This window comes from Bos taurus, chromosome 20 (genome assembly GCF_002263795.3).
Source record: "Bos taurus isolate L1 Dominette 01449 registration number 42190680 breed Hereford chromosome 20, ARS-UCD2.0, whole genome shotgun sequence".
NCBI classification, from domain to species: domain Eukaryota; kingdom Metazoa; phylum Chordata; class Mammalia; order Artiodactyla; family Bovidae; genus Bos; species Bos taurus.
In genome coordinates this window covers 19744342-19766459 of record NC_037347.1, presented here as the reverse complement: position 1 = coordinate 19766459, position 22118 = coordinate 19744342, and the positions used below count along the sequence as shown (strand labels likewise).

Here is a 22118-nt window from a genome sequence, read left to right as displayed (position 1 = left end):
GGAAGACAAAATATAATATATATACCCCCTAGGCAAGCTTGTATGCATGTATGCCTGCTAAGTCGCTTCAGTTATGTCAGATTCTTTGAGACTCTACAGACTGTAGCCCACCAGGCTCCTCTGTCCATGGGATTCTCCAGGCAAGAATACTGGAGTAGGTTGCTGTGCCCATCTCCAGGGGACCTTCCCAACCCAGGGATCAAACCCATGTCTCTTAAGTCTCCTGCATTGGCAGGGAGGTTCTTTACCACTAACTCCACCGGGGAAGCCCTATATACCTGCTAGGGCTGATGCAAAAACGAATGAGTATGTGTACACTGAGCTGGTATTTATTGGGTCTTATTATCAGCACGACTGTTTCAAAACTTTTCTGTAGGGACTACATAAATCATAAAAAATCTTTAGGAAAATACAGCAGAGTGGCAGAATGTCATTTTTATCTTTAACATGGAGGCTATACATTTTTCTTTTCTTTTCTTTTATAACTTTACAATATTGTATTGGTTTTGCCATATATCAACATGAATCCACCTCAGGTATACACGTGTTCCCCATCCTGAACCCTCCTCCCTCCTCATGAACACTATCTGTCAAAACTAAATAAATATATTCTATTTATTGATATAAGATGCATGGATATAGCTTTTAAAAGACATCGGGGGGGGGGGGGCTGTAAACACAAACCAAAGTCACGTTCATTTGGGGGAGTGTTGACTTTGATTCACAAAATCTTCTTATAGATTACAAATCCTATTAATCCTAAAATTCCTAAGTTGAGTTTGCCTTGTACATACTTGACACTCAAAACTTTGTAAATGGTCAATGTGTGTGCAGAGTTAATACATTATACTAACGTTACATTGTTTGGGACAGGGTTGTGCTGAAGAAATTGAGCTCTTCTAAGCCTTAAGAGAGGAGGGGATGGCAACCCACTCCAGTATTCTTGCTTGGAGAATCCCCATGGACAGAAGAACCTGGCAGGCTGCAGTCCATGGGGTTGCAGAGTCAGACACTTAGACTGAGTGACTAAGCACAGTACAAGCCTTAAGAAGGCTTCCCACATGGCTCAGTGATAAATAATCTGCCTGTCAATGCAGGCGACAAGAGGTTTGATCCCTGGTTGGGAAGATCCACTGGAGAAGGAAACGGCAACCCACTCCAGTCTTCTTGCCTGGGAAATCTCATGGACAGAAGAGCCTGTTGGGTGACAGTGCAAGGAGTTGCAAAAGAATCTGGCACAACTTAGCGACTAAACAGCAACAACAAGCCTTATGGAACAGGTGACCTGAACTCAGCAGCCAGAAAATCTGTGTAGACATGTAACTACCATGTTCTGAAATAGGAAAAATACCTAAACATTTCTTCAGGGCACTGACATAAATATGAGTTTTCAAATTATTAGAGGAAATAGAAGAAAAAAATGGTGGGAGTCAAAAATAAGAAATAAAAAAAGAGAAAATATCAACATAAGAGACTCAGTGGACTACATTTTGAGATATAAAGATATAAACTAAAAGCATAAATAATGGTAATTTTGGATACATGAATGTGGAGTACATCATGAGAAACGCTGGGCTGGAAGAAGCACAAGCTGGAATCAAGATTGCCGGGAGAAATATCAATAACCTCAGATTTTCAGATGATGCCACCCTTAAGGCAGAAAGTGAAGAGGAACTCAAAAGCCTCTTGATGAAAGTGAAAGAGGAGAGTGAAAAAGTTAGCTTAAAGCTCAACATTCAGAAAACTAAGATCATGGCATCTGGTCCCATCACTTCATGGGAAATAGATGGGGAAACAGTGTCAGACTTTATTTTTCTGGGCTCCAAAATCACTGCAGATGGTTACTGCAGCCATGAAATTAAAAGACACTTATTCCTTGGAAGGAAAGTTATGACCAACCTAGACTGCATATTCAAAAGCAGAGACATTACTTTGCCAACAAAGGTCCGGCTAGTCAAGGCTATGGTTTTTCCTGTGGTCATGTATGGATGTGAGAGTTGGACTGCGAAGAAAGCTGAGTGCCGAAGAATTGATGCTTTTGAACTGTGGTGTTGGAGAAGACTCTTGAGTGTCCCTTGGACTGCAAGGAGATCCAACTAGTCCATCCTAAAGGAGATCAGTCCTGGGTGTTCATTGGAAGGACTGATGCTAAAGCTGAAACTCCAGTACTTTGGCCACCTCATGCGAAGAGTTGACTCATTGGAAAAGACTCTGATGCTGGGAGGGATTGGGGGCAGGAGGAGAAGGGGACAACAGAGGATGAGATGGCTGGATGGTATCACCGACTCGATGGACATGAGTGTGAGTAAACTCTGGGAGTTGGTGATGGACAGGGAGGCCTGGCGTGCTGCAATTCATGGGGTCGCAAACAGTCAGACACGACTGAGCGACTGAGCTGAACTGAACTGAATGTGGAGTGTATCTATACAGATAAAATTATATCTGTAGTGTGTGACTGGAAAGGGTAACTTTTACCTATTCTAAAGTTTTTCAGCAAAGATGTTGGCATTACCCAGGTCATGGTCCGATTCAGATTTCTCATCTCTGTGTTCTTGTAAGATTTAACTCCTTCCACTTGTCCCAGTCTCTTAGATTTCCCCTTACACAGCACATTTCTAAGGCCTATATTCAACTTACCCTTGCAGGCTTTTTAAAAAGAACTTTTGTTTTTTCTTCATATGCTGTTTACTGTGTACCTATTGCAGTGAATGCCATTATGGAAAACTACAAATAAGTCTGCATTTCTGTATTCTTTGTGAATAAGTTAATCTGTTTACTACCATAAATTTGAAGTTATGGGCAAACTATATGAAGTAGGCTGCTGCTGCTGCTAAGTTGCGTCAATCGTGTCTGACTCTGTGCGACCCCATAGACGGCAGCCCACCAGGCTCCCCCGTCCCTGGGATTCTCCAGGCAAGAACACTGGAGTGGGTTGCCATTTCCTTCTCCAATGCATGCATGCATGCTAAGTTGCTTCAGTTGTGTCTGACTCTGTGCAACCCTATGGACAGCAGCCCACCACACTCCTCCATCCATAGGATTCTCTAGGCAAGAATACTGGAGTGGGGTGCCATTTCCCTAATGTTTCTAATTTGGTAACTTGCAAATATTCATGGCACTTAACCACTCAAAATTTTGCAGATGACAATGCTTGCTCTCATTATTTCTGAAGACTAGTTGAAATTTACGTGTCTGTATATTAAGTTCTCTTATATTTTTTGGTTTCTTAAAAATAAAATAACTTGAAATGTTCCATAATTATGAAGAGAATGTTATGTAAAGCTGTACAGAGTAGTTCATGATTTATATGAGATTTTTCTTTAGTTGTTGACAAACAACACTTGTACATGCAGTTATTCAGTCAAATGAGATGCCTTGAACCTCTTTTTAAATATGACAAAAGAGACTCCTAAAGTTCTAATTTAAATGTTCTATTAAAAAATGTACTGCCATAACATTATTGAAAATTAAGGGGAGTTGTGTGGTAAACATAATTCTTCTCTCTCAAAATGTGAATATGTGTTTTACCCTTTAGCTATTATATTAATCTCTTCAATATTTTAGTATTGCTCTCACTGAACAAGAATTCTAAAGTATTTTACTGGTACAGGGAAATGACCCCTAATGTAAAGGAAGGTAAGAATATTTAAACTAGGGTTATATCATTCTAGTTTCCTTGTATTTTCCATTGTTGAAATAAAACACCAACTGAAAGGTAATGTGTGGGTATGTTTCACTGAGGAAATCAAATTGCTTTCTAGGGTTTCTGGCCGAAAAATTCAATGGTTCTAAATTTCACTTAGTACTTAATACTGACATCTAGAGTACAGCCCAATTCAGGGAACTACACCCAATCTCCTGGAATAAACCATAATAGAAAAGAGTATAAACAGAATGTATATATGTGTGTAACTTAGTCTTTTAGCTGTATAGCAGAAATTAACACAACACTGTAAATCAACTATACTTCTATTAAAAAAAAAAAAAAAACAGAGTAGTGTCCAATAGCTATGGGAGTAATTAAGGATCATAAAGAAAGTTCTTTGGCTGTAGCTTCTGCATGATAAAGCATAGAAAACATTTATGAGGGCAGAGTAACTTAAGAGAAGAGCCCAGATCACTTGTGTCCCAGACCTACTTTGCATTTCCAACAGCATGTTGGTCATCTCTGCTTAGACAACCAAAGAATTCTCAGACTCAGCATATCCAAATGGAACAAATCATTTCACTCTCACACCTGCCACCCCTCCTGCAGCACTAGCTCAAAGAATGATTCTAGTTGCTCCCACACGTAATGAATCATCAGGTCCCACTGAATCTACTAGTGAAATAGCTGTTTCCCAAATCTTTTCAATTCTATCTATCCCCATCTTGCTGCTGCTCCAAGCAATGAATACTTGTTGTCTGAAATATTACAACAGGGTCTCCACTGGCCTCCCTTCCTCCAACGTCGGGCTTCTCCAATCCAGTCTCTGGAATGGGGGGAAAATCCTACAACTTCAGAGGCTTTCCATCTTGTAGAATAAAGTCCAAAATTCTTACCATGGGTGGTGGCAAGGCTTTTTCTTTTTCTTTTTAAATTTGTTTCCAGTATCATCTCTCATCTCTTTCTAGAACCTATACAGTCACCATCTGCCCTCCAAGCTCCACCAAGATGGAGCCATGTTCAGTCACATGATGGCACCCAAAATACACTGCCTTTGGCCTTTGCACATGCTCTTTTCTCAGTCTGCCCCTGCTTTATCTGACTAATTTCTATTAGCCTTGTAAGTTCTAATGCCTTTTCTTTTTTTTTTTCTAGTGCCTTTTCTATGAGCCACTCCTGACCACCCATGCTCATACCCTCAAGTCCAGGAGAGCGGCTCTCACCGGGACAGCTCATCACATATTTTGTCTTGGGGCTAAAAGTTACTACACTTCAATCAAAGTGGCTTGTTTAATCATCTAGCTTTACCACTGGATCTCTGGCTTCACAAGAACCATTGCTGTGACTGTCTTGCTCATTTTTCCAATGCTAACATAATAAGTCCATGGTAGCTATTCACAACTATTTGCTAAATGAACAAATCCAAATGGAGTTACCTACCACCGAGTTCAGATTTCTGTTTATTCCCTTAGCTGTCTGATCAAAGTACTACAGGAAATAGTACAGGCTAATTAGTTACAGTTTATTATAAAGTTACCTTCCCACTATACACGTTTTATCACCACCCCCTCCAAAAAATTCAATCATTTGCTAACTTTGACCCTGCTTCTTTTAGTATTGGTAAGAACTGTAGCAACCATCTTATACTTAAGAAAATTAAATTACTAATATCAGTCTACCCATTTCTCCAAGAAAATGAAATTATTTCTCTACGGAATTAAAACACCATTTCCTTGAACTAGATGAAGCCAATTTTCTTTTGTGTTTCCTGCCTCAAAAAAGAATATGTGTCTAGACAGAATATGAGTGAAGTTTTTCCATGAGATACCCTTTTCCACTACAATAAACGCCATTAATCCTACACAATGACATGAATACCTCACCATACCTCCCCATGGGGTTGCAGAGAGTCAGACACATTGAGCACACATGCACACTCACACACCTCCCTGTTTACTTCTTAATTTCCAACTGAAAAAAAAAAAAAAAAGGTGAAAAAATTCAAACCCTTATTTCCAAACACAGAATTCTGATTAAAGGGAAAAAAAAAAAAAACACTATGGATTTACCTGTTTCTTCAAATTTCTAAATATTGTCATAATTCATTTGCTGAATCATTTTTGTTCTACATACGCCTTGTGGCAGTGGTTCTCAGACTTTAGCACACATCAGAATCTCCTAAGGGCTTTGAAAAACACATGTTTCTGGGCCCACCTCCAGAGTTTCTGACTCATTAGGCCTGAAACTGGACCAAAGAATTTGCATTTCTAGGGAGTTCTCAGGTGATATCAATGGGGACCACACTTAGAAATGTAAGTGATTCATGCAGCTTATGGTAAACAACTACATTCTGTCTCCATCTATGTATTTCTAACATGACAGTTTGACATGTCCTAGCCCACTCACCCTTCCTGCTTATTTTTGGTCATCAGCATCTAACTCAGTTTTGCTACCTACTATGTGAAGCATATGCTGGGAGGGATTGGGGGCAGGAGGAGAAGGGGACGACAGAGGATGAGATGGCTGGATGGCATCACTGACTCGATGAACGTGAGTATCAGTGAACTCCTGGAGTTGGTGATGGACAGGGAGGCCTGGCGTGCTGCAATTCATGGGGTCACAAGGAATCGGACACGACTGAGCGACTGATCTGATCTGATCTGATGTGAAGCATGCACCCAATACTGAAACTTAAGAGACATAAGAGTACATCATTTTTCTTAAAAAGAAGAGGTCTCTTTCTGCAAGTTGAATAATAAAAAACTAAATGGAAAACAACCTGAAGCTTGCTCTAAGACTGTTACCTTCAATGGCAAACACGTTCTGCCTCAACTGTGATTTCTTTGTTCAGAAGCCAAGCTGGTAATTAAGCTGGCACAGGAGGAGAAGCCATTTGTCTAATGTGATGATAGTGTAGCCCTCAGTATACCCTGGAACAATGAGGGCCTCACAGAAACTCATTCCAAGTTCTAGTTCCTTCTCTCTTCTTGCTGCATAATGGTGGCTGCTCATTCTGAATTCTCAGAGGACAAGACAAAGGAAGGGGAAGATGCTCAATCCTGTCACATCCTCCCGCATTTAAACCATTTATAGCCTCAACTTAAAGGAGCAGTTTGAAGTCATCGTCTTTAAACACTGCAGAACTAATTGTGAAATCCACAAATGATGTGACATTCGTGGAATCTCTCTGTTTCAAAGGCTTCCATTGCCTGTAGGTTTGTCTGTCACAGCACTGTGCTCAGAAGAGCAAGGTGAAAACCTTGTCTTGAATTGGGCTTGGGAGGAGGGTTACTTTTGTCTTGTAGCCTCTCTCTTTTAATCTTCTTCTTAGAAAGATGCGATGTCTCAGAGTTTTAATGCTCATCAGTTTTGGCATCAATAGGCTGCAGTCCATGGGGTCGCTAAGAGTCGGACACGACTGAAGTGACTTAGCAGCAGCATGTTAAGTAAACAGTCTCATAATTTAAAGAAAAGGATGCCCTTAGTAACGGCTTCTGAAGAAATTAGGCACACCTACTGTGACCATTTCAAAGGACTATGTAAGCTCCCACTTTCTGAAGGTTCTTTCAGAAAGGGGACTCTGTCTAATTCATTGCATTATCTGTAAAATGTAACTATAAGTATTGTGTGATGCACGATAAAAATTAAAGAAGTGAGATTGCTGGGAGAAATATCAATAACCTCATATATGCAGATAACATCACCCTTATGGCAGAAAGTGAAGAACTAAAGAGCCTCTTGATGAAAGTGAAAGAGGAGAGTGAAAAAGTTGGCTTAAAGCTCAACATTCAGAAAACTAAGATCATGGCATCTCGTCCCATAACTTCATGGCAAATAGATGGGGAAACAGTGGCTGACTTTATTTTGGGGGGCTCCAAAATCACTGCAGATGAATGACTGCAGCCATGAAATTAAAAGATGCTTACTCCTTGGAAGGAAAGTTATGACCAATCTAGACAGCATATTAAAAAGCGGAGACATTACTTTGCCAACAAAGGTCCGTCTAGTCAAGGCTATGGTTTTTCCAGTAGTCATGTATGGATGTGAGAATTGGACTGTAAAGAAAGCTGAGCACCAAAGAACTGATGCTTTTGAACTGGTGTTGGACAAGACTCTAGAGTCCCTTGGACTGCAAGGAGATCCAACCAGTCCATCCTAAAGGAGATCGGTCCTGGGTGTTCCACTGGAAGGACTGATGTTGACACTCAAACTCCACTTTGGCCACCTGATGCGAAGAGCTGACTCATTTGAAAAGACTCTGATGCTAGGAAAGATTGAGGGCAGGAGGAGAAGGGGATGACAGAGGATGAGATGGTTGGATGGCATCACCAACTCGATGGACATGAGTTTGGGTAAACTCTGGGAGTTGGTGATGGACAGGGAGGCCTGGCATGCTGCAGTCCATGGGATCGCAAAGAGTTGGACGTGACTGAGCGACTGAACTGAACTGAACATGATACCAAAATTCATAAATTAAATGTTACCAAAACAGAGATTGCTCCTACAAATGAAGGAAACAAATCAGAAGATTTCTTACTAGAATATAACCTCCTCTAACCTCCCATCTATAAATATCAGATTCTGGCAACAATATAAATATACAGTTACATTTTAGGACTTAAACCCCTGGTTTTATACTCAAAAAATGTCCAAACTAGTAAAACATTTTCCATTTAAATTGTCTGCCCATTTATAAATGGAAAGGAATTCCCCATGAGACAGCTCTCTTTATAGAGGGAATATAGCATTGTATAGAAAGGGAATATAATTCTTAAGCCAACAAACATGACTGCCTTTGTTTTTTAACACCAACCGTTTCCTCAAAGCATCATCTCCATTTTGCAGGCATATCAGCTTCTAGAACTTCATAAAGCCTTCAGCTGAGTCTACACACTGCAGCCCCAGCCTATCTGTGTTCATGAAAGAATCCTTCTAGGGAGGGATCCATTCTAAGAACATCAGTTGCAACTAGGTCACACCACTCAGATCTGGATCTAGAGGTCAGCTGTGACTTCTGGCTCCTGTGTAACCAACTCCTCTTTCAGATTACCCAGACCTCTAAGGTCCACTTCATGGACACTAGAACATGCATCACACATTCAAATTACGAGCGCTTCATACGAGGCTTTATTGCCAGATCTAGCTCTGAATCTCTTATAATCCAAGAAAGCCTAATTTAAGCCAGGTTCTCCGATGCCCTTTGGATATTGTTCCTCTAATGTCACAAGACCAATTTCGAGGGACAAGGAAGTTATCCCAGGTCTCTTTTAGCACCGGAGTTCCATTTCCTTCTGTCAAGTTCTGATTTATCTCTCAGTACCTGTTGCTGAAATCCCATTGAGCCCCTTATAGACACCTAAGTCCTAACAAGGTACAATTTTGCTGTCCTAAGTTCATGGGTTATGAGTACCACTTCACTACATAAAGAAGAGCATTCTCAAGTTTTATTCACAAAAGACTTGTTATCCCCCAACCCCCTAGCATGAAAGAAGAGTTGAGGGGAGAAGAAAAGGCTGTGATTTTATTTTTTTCCTCCTTCTATACCTCACTGCTTGGTAGCATCTTTTCTGAAAGGCTAGACCTTGACCTTCCAGGAAAAATGACCTTGAATCAGGTCAGAGTGTTAAGTGTCAACATGAAGAATTCACACTTGGCAGCGTCAACTGTTTTTCAAGTATTACCTAAAAGTCAGCTTATGTGCTTTTACAGAGCAAAATTTTGTGAGTACAATATGTAGCTAGGCTTCTTGAGATTTTCAGAATGACAGTACCTTTTAAGGAATTAAGAGGGCTTCCTGAAAGTCATAAAAAAATGAGAAAGCAAAACATGTCTTCCCTATATAAAGAACCTTAGAAAACAGTGTGTTAACATGTAGCTTAATGTCATGAAATGAACAAAATTGGAGAAGGTAGAGCAGAACTGTGTTGGGTATTTGTTGACTTTCTTACCTTAATTTGAAGGATCCCTACTCACTAAATGTTATTCATAGTTCTTACTACAAAAATCATTAATTTATTTTTTAAAGTAGATTTTCTTACTTTGGGAGATCAGGAATGAGCCAACCTTCTTATATTTATGATATGACAGTGAAAAAAAAATTTTTTAATATACCCAGAGGCTATTTTCGGAGAAGGCCATGGCACCCCACTCCAATACTCTTGCCTGGAAAATCCCATGGATGGAGGAGCCTGGTAGGCTGCAGACCATGGGGTTGCTAAGAGTCGGACACGACTGAGCGACTTCATTTCACTTTCACAAGTTCATGTTTAGGGTTCAGGGCATAATAATGATGGCAGCAAGCACATTGTACAAAGGACAGGAATTGGGGTGGGGAGGGCACTGAAGATGTCCTTGGTGCTGAAACATGTTGCTACAGAATAATATAATGGACGAACTCTCGTATCCAGAGAGGACCAAATGGATGTACTCTTTCAGCACTCCTGTAAGAACTTTCCCATGTCATTTCTGCACAGAGCTTTATTTCATGGAAAAGTTACCATGATTTTTTAACACATTTATCATCTCCTCACACCACGTAGTTTCACATTTTAATTGTAAAACGCACGCATCAAAAATGTTTGGCATACCATGTGCTACATATTACACACTTATATATTTCTAAAATCCTGAACAAATCTCTCACCAAGTTCTGTTTAAAATAAAAACACAAGCCCAGTCAAGCATGATAGAATATCCACTCACAGAAGGCCAGTACCTATCCTACAGGTGATGCAATTTGAAATTTTGTGGAAATGACTTTGAAAACTAACTATGCAAGATAGAAGAGCAAAGGCAGGCTACAATAATTTCCTTCACTGGACAACATTATAAGGCCTCAGAAATGAGATGTCCAAACCTCTTCTAGAAATAAAAATCAATTGAGAAGAGCAGCCTAGAAAGCATTAATGTAATCAGTCTGCATGCTGCCATCTAACTTACAATCCATGACAAGTTGAGCCAAGTGGGAGTTATTTACGTTTGTTCTTCTGGTATAATAGAAGGGAGGAGAGCGAAAAGGATTTGCTGAATCAGATTGTGTTTGACTGAGGAGTGACAGGGAAGTTTTCTTCGATTAATAGCCAGCTGCATAACTTGAGCTAATGCCAGCTGGGCTTTCGTCATGAAGTGACACCGAAATAAATGATTCTGTACTCAGGGACTGACTGGGAGGCAGTGAACTCATCCAAAGATGGAGCAGGGACAGGGGTGGGCGATAATACCACCTGAATTTTAGGAGCCTATTCTGGCAACTGTTCTAACAACACTGAGTTCATGTTTATTGTTAAAGGTCCATAAGAATCCATTTAGGCGCAAAGATCTACTTGAATTCTTAGAAGGGGAGAACCAAAGAAGATAGAAATGGTCTCATTAAAGTCATGTTGATTTCTTTCACTGATAAGTGAAATTCACTTTTATATTTATGTTAACCTGGCCGGGGGGTGGGGAGCAGGCAAAAGGGTTTTATTAAAGGCATCCACATTCTTGAGAAGGAAAACAATGGCTATGACATAAAAGAAACCTAGTGTAGATTGAAAGCAATCAAATGCCTGCTAGTACACTCAGAAAAACTGAACAGGCCCAGCTGTTGGGATTTTTCCAGTGAGGTGCCTGTCCCGGTGGTCACAAGTCCATGTGTCTCCTGGCTGCCGAGTCACATTCCCGTCTGTCTGGATGGAAGGGCGCCCACCCACAAGCCAGACCTTTTCATTACGGGAAAGTTTCCGAGGTTCCTTGGGTCAGGCAAACTCCACTTCCCCATCGCCTCATGTAAACACCTCTTCTATGGGGATTTCTTACAGAAAAATCCACTTGAAAGCATCTAATCAAAGAAATGGAAGTCAGAAAGCCAGAGCTCCACAGGAATCTAGATATGACAATATGGGCAGAGAAAGAGCCCTCCAAAGAGGAAGCAACAGCAGCTTGACCTGTGAATTCTTTGCTATCTGTCTGCTCCCTCGACTTTCAAACCGTAGCCCTGGAAATATAAACACATAATTCTAAACATTCACAGGCCTGCGGCAGCAAAAGACCACAGGCCAGCTTCACAACTGGGGCATGCAGACCATAAATCCTCTCATGGCAGGAGTGGGGTGGGGCGGAAATGGACCGTCACCATTCCGCACACTGCATCAAAGGAAACTGGGCACAAGGAAGAGGCCATTGGCAGCCAATCCTGGGATTCTCTCATTCATGGAAGAAGGATCCCAAAGGCTGAATTACCCAGGTGACGTTAGTTCTACCCATGCCAGCAGGCAAACGCTACCAGACTGCCAAAGGCCACAGTTGCTCTGGATTTGGGCAGAATTTTCTGGTCTCTAAGTGTATACAGAGAGGAGGGCTATGGGGAAAGTGCTTCTCACCAACTCCAGTCCTGAGTATTCCTACCCTACTTGGATTTTAGAGCGGGACTCAGGGGACAAGGATCCCAGGATGTGACTCTAAATATGTCAGCATGAGAGAGAAACCTAATCGAGCCACATGAAACTGATGAGAAGCAGTCTTTGCTGATCCCACATAGATAGGAGAGGGTAAAACAAGAAGCCCCACTGCTATTACTTACTTTCAGGGCAACAGAGAGCGATTCCGACCACTGCATGGTAATCTGAGCCACTGCTGTTGTTCAGGCACTGAGCTGTGTCAGACCCTTTGGAGACCCCATGGACTGTAGCCCACCAGGCTCCTCTGTCCTTGGGATTTCCCAGGCAAGAATATTGGAGTGAGTTGCCATTTCCTTCTCCAGGGGATCTTCCCGACCCAGGGATCAAACCTGCATCTCCTGCATTGGCAGGTGGCTTCTTTACCACTGAGCCACCACGGAAGTGTCAGACTGTGCTACTAATGGCTGGTTAGTCTGGGAGATCCTAAGGTAGTAAGTAAATGCTGTCTCCATGGTGAGTTACTTAGGGGAGGTGATCTGTCAGGAAGTTGGATTAACAAGTGCTTCTTCAAATGTCATCTGTAGTGTCAATGGGTGGCCTAAGGCTAACTACCATCCAGGTCAACAGTCTACAGGCAGAACAGAGGCACGGTTTCTCAGCATGAGTACTGCACGATGATGACTCCCAAGTATTAGTTCATTTCCTTCAACATATTGACTCTATATTGCTTATATGTGGAATCTAAAAGTAAATATGATAAATAAAACAATTTTTATGATACAAATGTACTAATATAGAAAATAGACACACAGACATAGAAAACAAACTTATGGTTACCAAAGGGGAAAAGAGGGGAAGATAAATTAGGGCTTTGGAATTAACATACACACTACTTATATATGAAATAGATAACCAACAAGGACCTACTGTATAGCACAGGGAACTATATTCAAAATTTTGTAATAAACTATAAGGGAAAAGAACATGAAAAATAGACATAAGCATGCATAACTGAAGCACTTTGCTGTATATGAGATCAACACACTGTAAATCAATTATACTTCAATGAAAAATAAAATTAAAGAAAAGAAAAAAACACAAACTGACTCTAAGATGAAGTATTTAATTTTCTAGCACTCTCTACATCACAACCAAATATATGAATGAAAAAATAAAATTTTGATTGTTAACATCTGAGTTTTGTTTTTGTCATCATTGCTTTGGAACAGACAAAGCCTTTATTTGTAGACCTGGAACAAATTATACATATGGATGTATTAACAGTCTCTCTTAGTGAAACGGGAATACATATAGTTTATAAAACATAAACCATATACAGTCTTGCTTCTTTCATTCAGGGATTGATTGTCTATGGGTGAATCAGCATGTCTTCCATCTTTTCCTTTTGACATGCTTTTTATAATAAAATAAGTAATGGCAGAAGTGCAAAAAGTATGTCCCAGGCTTGATGCTACATAACTTGTATACATTTTCATCTCTAAACCTAGCAGGTTATTGTCCATATACAGGCAGAACGACAGAGGTTCAGTGGTAAAAAAAAGATACACCAAAATGTTGCTCCTTCCAAGAAGGTTTACTTGATGAAACAGCCTAACTTAAGAGATGTTCATGTACTTTCCTTTTATCCCAGCATTTTTTATCATTCTTTTCATAAGCTTTACACTTGCCTATCTTCCTTGTAAACTGTGATTTCCTTAAAGGTGGGGATTGCATCTTATTCACCTTTTTACCCTCAGCGTCCTGAACAGTGCTGGCAGCTGGTGAACAACTAGGAATGTCAGGAGTAAATAGAAGCCATGCATCCAGGAAAAACAACACTGGACTTCAATGCAGAAATGTCAAATTTCAAAACCTACCAAGCAAAAAATGTTAGGAGTTTATCTGACATTTGGCAAAAGAATGGCTGTTGAGGTTAGTTTAGCCAGTTTCATTCTAGAGAGTTAATGACCAAGAGATTCTCAAGAAATACTTGTAGACAGAATTTAGGTATCCAAGTTATCTCTATTTCCCCAAACCATAGTTAAGTGGAAATTGAAGATACAGATAAAAATCAGCCTGAATAGAAGAATCAGAGTTTTTATTAAACACAAAAATGAGCATTTACTTCATTCAATCATATATTGGCTTCTCACCTGGATTACAAGAGAAATATTCCAACATCAATTTTACTTTGAAAAACTATATTCAGTAAAACTATAAGTGCTCTCTACAGGAAAAATTCTAGTTTTTCCTTCCTGTACAATGCATAATGTAAACACAATCATGATGGCATTTCCTTTCACAGCATCAGCCATTTAAAAACATAAACCTTTGAAGAACATGGATTTTGACAAACTTAGTAAAATAGCTTTAAATCCTGTGAAAAGAGACTGCAGGCACCAAACCTGTGACTGATTTTTAGGAGTAGCTTCCCTGATGAAGCCTAATTCTAGCTTATTCCAAGTCCCCATTCTCCCTGCTCTTACTCTACTTGGAGGAACTAATGTTAATTATTAAACCAAAAAAATCAAATTAAAAAGGTGAACAATAGGCAGAAGACAGTTGTTTGGCTTAAAATGTAACCAATTTAGCTATAACAAAGGCAGTTTAGCTTCTCCCACCAGGCACAGTAGGCACCCAGCCCAGGGCCCAGAAAACTTTTACGAGCCCAAGAAAATGTTTTAATTTCATTTAAAATCAGAAATGAAATTAATATAATCCATCTTAGATTATCTTAGAAGATATTAAGAAGAGATGGCAAGAATACACAGAAGAACTGTACAAAAAAGATCTTCACGACCCAGATAATCACAATGGTGTGATCACTGACCTAGAGCCAGACATCCTGGAATGTGAAGTCAAGTGGGCCTTAGAAAGCATCACTAGGAACAAAGCTAGTGGAGGTGACGGAATTCCAGTTGAGCTATTCCAAATCCTGAAAGATGATGCTGTGAAAGTGCTGCACTCAATATGCCAGCAAATTTGGAAAACTCAGCAGCGGCCACAGGACTGGAAAAGGTCAGTTTTCATTCCAATCCCAAAGAAAGGCAACGCCAAAGAATGCTCAAACTACTGCACAATTGCACTCATCTCACACGCCAGTAAAGTAATGCTCAAAATTCTTCAAGCCAGGCTTCAGCAGTACATGAACCGTGAACTTCCTGATGTTCAAACTGGTTTTAGAAAAGGCAGAGGAACCAGAGATCAAATTGCCAACATCCGCTGGATCATGGAAAAAGCAAGAGAGTTCCAGAAAAACATCTATTTCTGCTTTATTGACTATGCCAAAGCCTTTGACTGTGTGGATCACAATAAACTGTGGACAATTCTGAAAGAGATGGGGATACCAGAACACCTGATCTGCCTCTTGAGAAATTTGTATGCAGGTCAGGAAGCAACTGTTAGAACTGGACATGGAACAACAGACTGGTTCCAAATTGGAAAAGGAGTTTGTCAGGCTGTATATTGTCACCCTGTTTATTTAACTTATATGCAGAGTACATCATGAGAAACGCTGGACTGGAAGAAACACAAGCTGGAATCAAGATTCCTGGGAGAAATATCAATAACCTCAGATATGCAGATGACACCACCCTTATGGCAGAAAGTGAAGAGGAACTCAAAAGCCTCTTGATGAAAGTGAAAGTGGAGAGTGAAAAAGTTGGCTTAAAGCTCAACATTCAGAAAACGAAGATCATGGCATCCGGTCCCATCACTTCATGGGAAATAGATGGGGAAACAGTGGAAACAGTGTCAGACTTTATTTTTCTGGGCTCCAAAATCACTGCAGATGGTGACTGCAGCCATGAAATTAAAAGACGCTTACTCCTTGGAAGGAAAGTTATGACCAACCTAGATAGCATATTCAAAAGCAGAGACATTACTTTGCCAACAAAGGTTCGTCTAGTCAAGGCTATGGTTTTTCCTGTGGTCATGTATGGATGTGAGAGTTGGACTGTGAAGAAGGCTGAGCGCCGAAGAATTGATGCTTTTGAACTGTGGTGTTGGAGAAGGCTCTTGAGAGTCCCTGGGACTGCAAGGAGATCCAACCAGTCCATTCTGAAGGAGATCAGCCCTGAGATTTCTTTGGAAGGAATGATGCTAAAGCTGAAACTCCAGTACTTTGGCCACCTCATGCGAAGAGCTGACTCATTGAAAAAGACCCTGAAGCTGGGAGGGATTGGGGGCAGGAGGAGAAGGGGACAACAGAGGATGAGATGGCTGGATGGCATGACTGACTCGATGGACGTGAGTCTAGGTGAACTCCGGGAGTTGGTGATGGACAGGGAGGCCTGGCGTTCTGCGATTCATGGGGTCGCAAAGAGTCGGACATGACTGAGCGACTGAACTGAACTGAACTGAATGAATAAAGAGGCTCACAAAAGTCCTGGTACAGCCCTGAGCTGGGCTTTTTTTCATTTTTATAAATTGACTCAATGGACATGAGTTTGAGCAAACTCTGGGAGACAGTGAAGGACAGGCAAGCCTGGCGTGCTACAGTCCATGGGGTCACAAAGAGTCGGACACAACTGAGCAACAACAACAAAATAAATTTACTATGACATTATTATTTGTTGAAATGTTAGGACACATGAATATTGTAAGCCTTTTACTTCTCTCCCACCACAAAAACGAATCCCTCAAAAAATACTGGGAATTCTTATCAACTGGATTGGATGTGATGGGTCATCAATGGATATCAATCACAAATCCAGTTCAACTGGGCCATGAAAGAAAAGGATTTCTGAAGAAAATCTTCCTTTCCCCATCTCCTCTCTTTTACCTAGAAACCAACAACTTAGAAATAATCACAATTTCAGAGGAACAAAGAAAGATGAACTACTAGAACCTCATGTCTAAGAAAAACACTAATTTAGAAATGCTAACCACCCAAAGCTTTTTTTTTTTTTTTTAAACACTGAATTAGTTGATTCAATCAATAGGGCAACTTCCTGAATCTAGGTGGATGTTTTGGTATATATTCATATTAAACTACTGAGTTAGTACTGGTATTAAAGTTAATATCAGAAATGCCCTTCTCATACAGCACAGCATAACTAACAACATTGGTTCACATGGCCATGGTGCCACACCTTGATCCCCCAACTACTCTGTCTTGGAGTTAATTCTTTGCAGATCCATTGATGGGATTTCCCAGATGGCGAAGTGGTAAAGAATCTGCTTGTCAATGCAGGAGACACAAGAGACATGAGTTCAGTCCCTGGGTTGGGAAGATCCACTAAAGGAAGAAATGGCAACCCACTCCAGTATCCGTGCCTGGAAAATTCTGTGGACAGAGGAGGCTGGTGGGCTATAGTTCACGGAGTCACAAGGAGTTGGATACAACTGAGCGACTGAACACCAGCACACATCCATCCACCAATAGGATGTTGATTTTTATATACTATTTCATTATTACTCTAGTTCTAATTAGTGTGTGGAACAGATTACAGATCCAACAATGAACAGTGGAAATCAAATACCGTCACTTTCAGAGTCTTGATTAAGTATTTCTTGGTGTGGAAAGAGGTAAGAAGTAATGGCTGAAATAAAGTTTTAGCATTATCTGTGAATTATATTTATCCATGAACTTTTATAAATTTTTTATAGGAAAGAGAGGTACTAGTATGTCAGCAAACCAAGTTCCAGTATTTGGGACAGAAAATTTTAGGGTTTCTAGTATATTCTTCTTTTTTTCTTTTTTAATTGATACACAGTTGATGTACAATATTACAAGTTACAGGCATACGATATAATGACTCATAATTTTTAAAGGTTATATTCTACTTATAGTTATTACAAAATATTGGCTACATTCCCTGTGTTGAACACGATCCTTGTAGGACTTAATCTCCATCCATTATATTGCTCCTCCCTTTTCCTTCTCCCCACTGGTAACCATCAATTTGTTCTCTATATCTGTGAGTCTGCTTCTTTTTTGGTATATCCACCGATTTGTTATATTTTTTAGATTCCACAGTAAGTTATATTATACAGTATTTTTCTTTGTCTGATCTAGTATATTCTACGTAGTCTCTTTTTAAAACATATAGAAAAGAATTAGAATATAACAGGCTTCATACAGAAAATAAGACAAAGTAAGATAATAAGAATTATTAAAGTATCTATGAAGAACATAAGTAACAAAAACCTTAAATAAACATTGTACAGCCAAAATTTAGCTTTTTTCCCCACATTTTTATCTTTTCACTGAAGTAGGAATAATACCTCACTATCATGTAAGTACACCATTAGAGAGGACCTGCCACTGAAAATAATGTAAAAGGTTCCTTTGTCCCCTATAGAAACATAATTTACACAATTAGGCTGTGAAGTATATGGTTACTGAATATTATAAAACTATAACACTGAAAGGTTTGGAAATGTATTTTGCCTCACTGGAATGAGAAACTGTTTAAATCTGATTTATCTTTCTGATTATAGTTGTCATCCACCTTTGCTTTCTTACTTTGATCAAGTAAACCAAATTTCTTGTTGGAGAACCACATTCAAAGGATGGAACTGACATTCATGACTGGGAGGCCCAGAGACCCCGTCCGTCACATGACTGATTCAAGGCTGGCATTTAATCCAAGTCCACCTGTTCAAGTTAGGACTGAGTCTTCACTGGGACAGTTGGAAATATGCTCTCATGCCACCGGAATTACTGCAGGTAACGTTATGCCAGGTGCTGCTTTAACTGTCTTTGCCATCACACAGGGAAAGCCAGCAATGCAGAGTGGGCAGAGACTGAGAGAGATAATGCCTTCATCACATTGCAAGAGCACATGAGCAAATCAAGCCTTGTGCCAATGAAAATCAGCTGCACTCCTTAGATTTTCCAGTTTCAAGGTTCCATAAGCCATCTTTCTGTTGGTTTAAATGTTTAGTTTCTATTACTTGCAACTAATGGAGAAGAAAAGTCTGATCGACATACCACTTCACCACGTGGATCTTTTCAATGTTAAGAAATGTTCTATTGATATGATGAAGGTGCACTCTTTCTTACTTATCTCTTTTTTACTGCCTTCGTATATGATTGCCAGGAAGAAAATTCAATTGCTTCTTACTGCACTACTGGGTAAAATTCAATCATTTAACAAATGCTTGTGGTGGTGGTGGTATAGTCGCTAGGTCGTGTCTGACTCTTGGGATTTCCCAGGCAAGAAGACTGAAGTGGGTTGCCATTTCCCACTTCATTTGGCAAATGCCAATCCCCCTGCCATTTGCCAGGGGATCTTCCCAATCCAGACATTGAATCCATGTCTCCTGCTTGGCAAGCATTCTTTACTCCTGAGCCACCTGGGAAGCCCCAGCAAATGTTTACTACACACCTATTCTGTGCCACACACCTGTTAAAGATTCATAATTGGAATAAAACAGACAAATGGTCTACTTTCATAAAATTTATAATATGGGAGGGAGTAGACCATGAACACACAGAGAGACAGACCATGTAAATATGTTGGATAGCCACATAGGCTATTGAGGGAACTAATGCAGAAAGGAACATCCAGAAAGTCTAAGTTAATGATGGGTTTTGTTTTGTTATGTTTTGTTGTTTTTCAAATAGACAGTCAGGGAAGGTATTAGTATGAAAGCCATATTTGAGCAAAGACCTAAAAACAGTGAGTTCCTTACTGAGGAATGTATGGGTCCTAGAAAAGAGTACATTCAGTCTTCACCACAGGGTGTATGGTGAATTTTCCTTACCAGAGTTCACCTATTTACACAAGGGAGGAACTCCCACTGATCCCCCTCCCACAGGAACCTTTTGCGGCTGGCTTGCTGAGGGAACTGGCCTATTTATTTTGTTTCACTGGGCAAACAGAAGTATGAGTTAGGGATGGCTTTAGGTTCCATGAATCATTATTATTTTCAGTGTGCACTCTCAGGCGTGAAGGCTGTGATGTGAATTGCTGACTAATTTTATAAAGCACCTGGGGCTCCTCAGGGCAAAGGCACTATGTCAACACCAACATTAAACAAATAGCAATAATTGGCCAAATCCTCTGGGGGTGCAAGGCAAATAAAATATGTTCCCTCTTGGAAGTCCATGACGTCTGCCAGGTTTACCACTTGGCAACCTGTATTCAGCAAGAATGAGGCAAAGCATTTTTCGAAAGCCACTTTGGCCACCACTGTACATGGCCTTCAAACAACCACTGTGACTGCTGAGTATTTAACAGCGAATTAAAACTGAGTATGTTTTTATTTCACTAGCACAATAAGGTTCTGAATAACCACTTGAAATAGTAGTCCTTATCATTTTCTAGGTAATTTCAGTATTAGTCAGAAATAAGAGTACAGCAATGTTCATTAGGTAATAAAAACAATCATTTTCCACCAATTTTTAAAGCACACACATCTCTCTTTAGCGAAAAGACTTTTTTAAAGCATCGAAAAAAAGCATTACAGTTTCTCCGGATGAATTTTAATTAAAGAAATTGTCCAAAACCAAGAACTGCTGGTAGGGTTCCAAATGGTAGATGAAACTCTAAAATGTATATTACATATTAACAAGATTTCTTTTTGTTTCTAAGAATTCTATAGGGAAATGTACCCAAGTTTAGTGCAACTCGACCCACTCCACCTCATACCACACAAGAAGACACTCATAAGAGAAAGCACAATAAAGGCTCATAAACAAACATTAGGACCTGAATTTTAATTAAAACAAGGGATAGCTCAGGATAAACCTGGTTCTATTCTATTAACTACAAAGTTCAACAGAAAGAAAGCATTAAGTATTTTCTTAAGATTAGTAATTATCATTGGTCCTTAGAATTACAAGACACTTTTTCTGAAAGATTTTAGGATTAATCTAGATGACTTTCATTTCACAGATGAAGAGATTAAGTCTCAGACAGATCATCTTTCTAGGAACATAAAAATCAACTATAACACCCTGAGTTAGTATTTTAGAATATCCTTCCAGGTGCTTTACTATGAATTACTATATATATATATATATATATATATATATATATATATAGCTGTATACATAAAGTTCTTAAACTTAAAAGAGGTCTCTCACTTAAAGAGCATTGTTTATATACTTTTTAAAAACATACTATGACTATTTGCCATGTTAAAGATCATCCTTGTGTTGATCCATCAGTATTCCATCATATGTATGTTATCCTGATATGTTAAACTAATCCTCATCACTGCATATTTGATCCATTTTCAGTTTTCAACTATCATAAAAAAATGATGGAGATAAATCTTTTCATATATCCTTAATTTTTTAGGTCAAATTGAAGAGAAATTGCTGGTTCAGAGTATTTTTTTGGGGGGTGTTGGCAATTATTATTGAATTCTCTTCTAGAAAGGCTCTTCAAATTCTCACTTTTATGACTAGTAAATAAAAATGTCCCAACTTGAATCAATACTTGGTATTATCTGGCTTTGCTATTTAATCTTTAACACTTTGATTAGAGAACATATTTCTCTACTGTTTCTTAATTTGCTTTTCTTTGAGTTTTATTCATGTTATTGGTAAATTGTGTTTCTTTTTTTATGAATTGACTGTGTTTATTTTTCTGTAAATATGGTCACCTTTTTTGTTACTGACTGCTAGAGATTTTTTTTTTAGTATTGACACATTAAAGTTAATGCCCCTTTAATAATGTTCAAAACAGATTCCCTACTTTGTCGTGTGCCTTTACATTTTATTTATGGTGTTTTTTGATGTACATAAGTATTTAATTTTTCAATACACACATTTGTAAAATATTTTAATTTCTTCCAGCTCTGGTGATAGGCTTAGAAATACCTTCCCAGTTTGAAATTAAATGAGTATTCACCTATATTTAACAGTGATTTCACACATCTTCATTATTTTAATAAAATTGGATGTTAATAAATAACATTATTTTATTTTCATTAAAACTTTAATATATATATTTTTTAAATTAATTAATTTATTTTAACTGGAGGATAATTAGTTTACAATATTGTAGTGGTTTTTGCCATACATTGACATGAATCAGCCATGAGTGTACATGTGTCCCCCATCCTGAACCCCCATCCCACCTCCATCCCAGTGCACTGGCCCTGAGGGCCCTGTCTCATGCTTCAAACCTTGATTG

General features: G+C 39.3%; 1 protein-coding gene and 1 long non-coding RNA gene across 11 annotated transcripts in view; both read right to left on the bottom strand.

Annotated features, from left to right (window-relative positions):
- Positions 1-22118, bottom strand: part of PDE4D (phosphodiesterase 4D) — a 1605399-nt gene that overhangs the window by 551310 nt on the left and 1031971 nt on the right. The window lies entirely within an intron of this gene.
- The window catches only part of LOC132343180 (uncharacterized), a 134257-nt gene that overhangs the window by 68156 nt on the left and 43983 nt on the right, over positions 1-22118 (bottom strand). Inside the window, exon 1 of the long non-coding RNA XR_009491887.1 lies at positions 6451-22118. This exon is cut by the window's right edge and continues 43983 nt beyond it. This is a non-coding gene — a long non-coding RNA (uncharacterized lncRNA). The remainder of the gene's footprint in view (positions 1-6450) is intronic.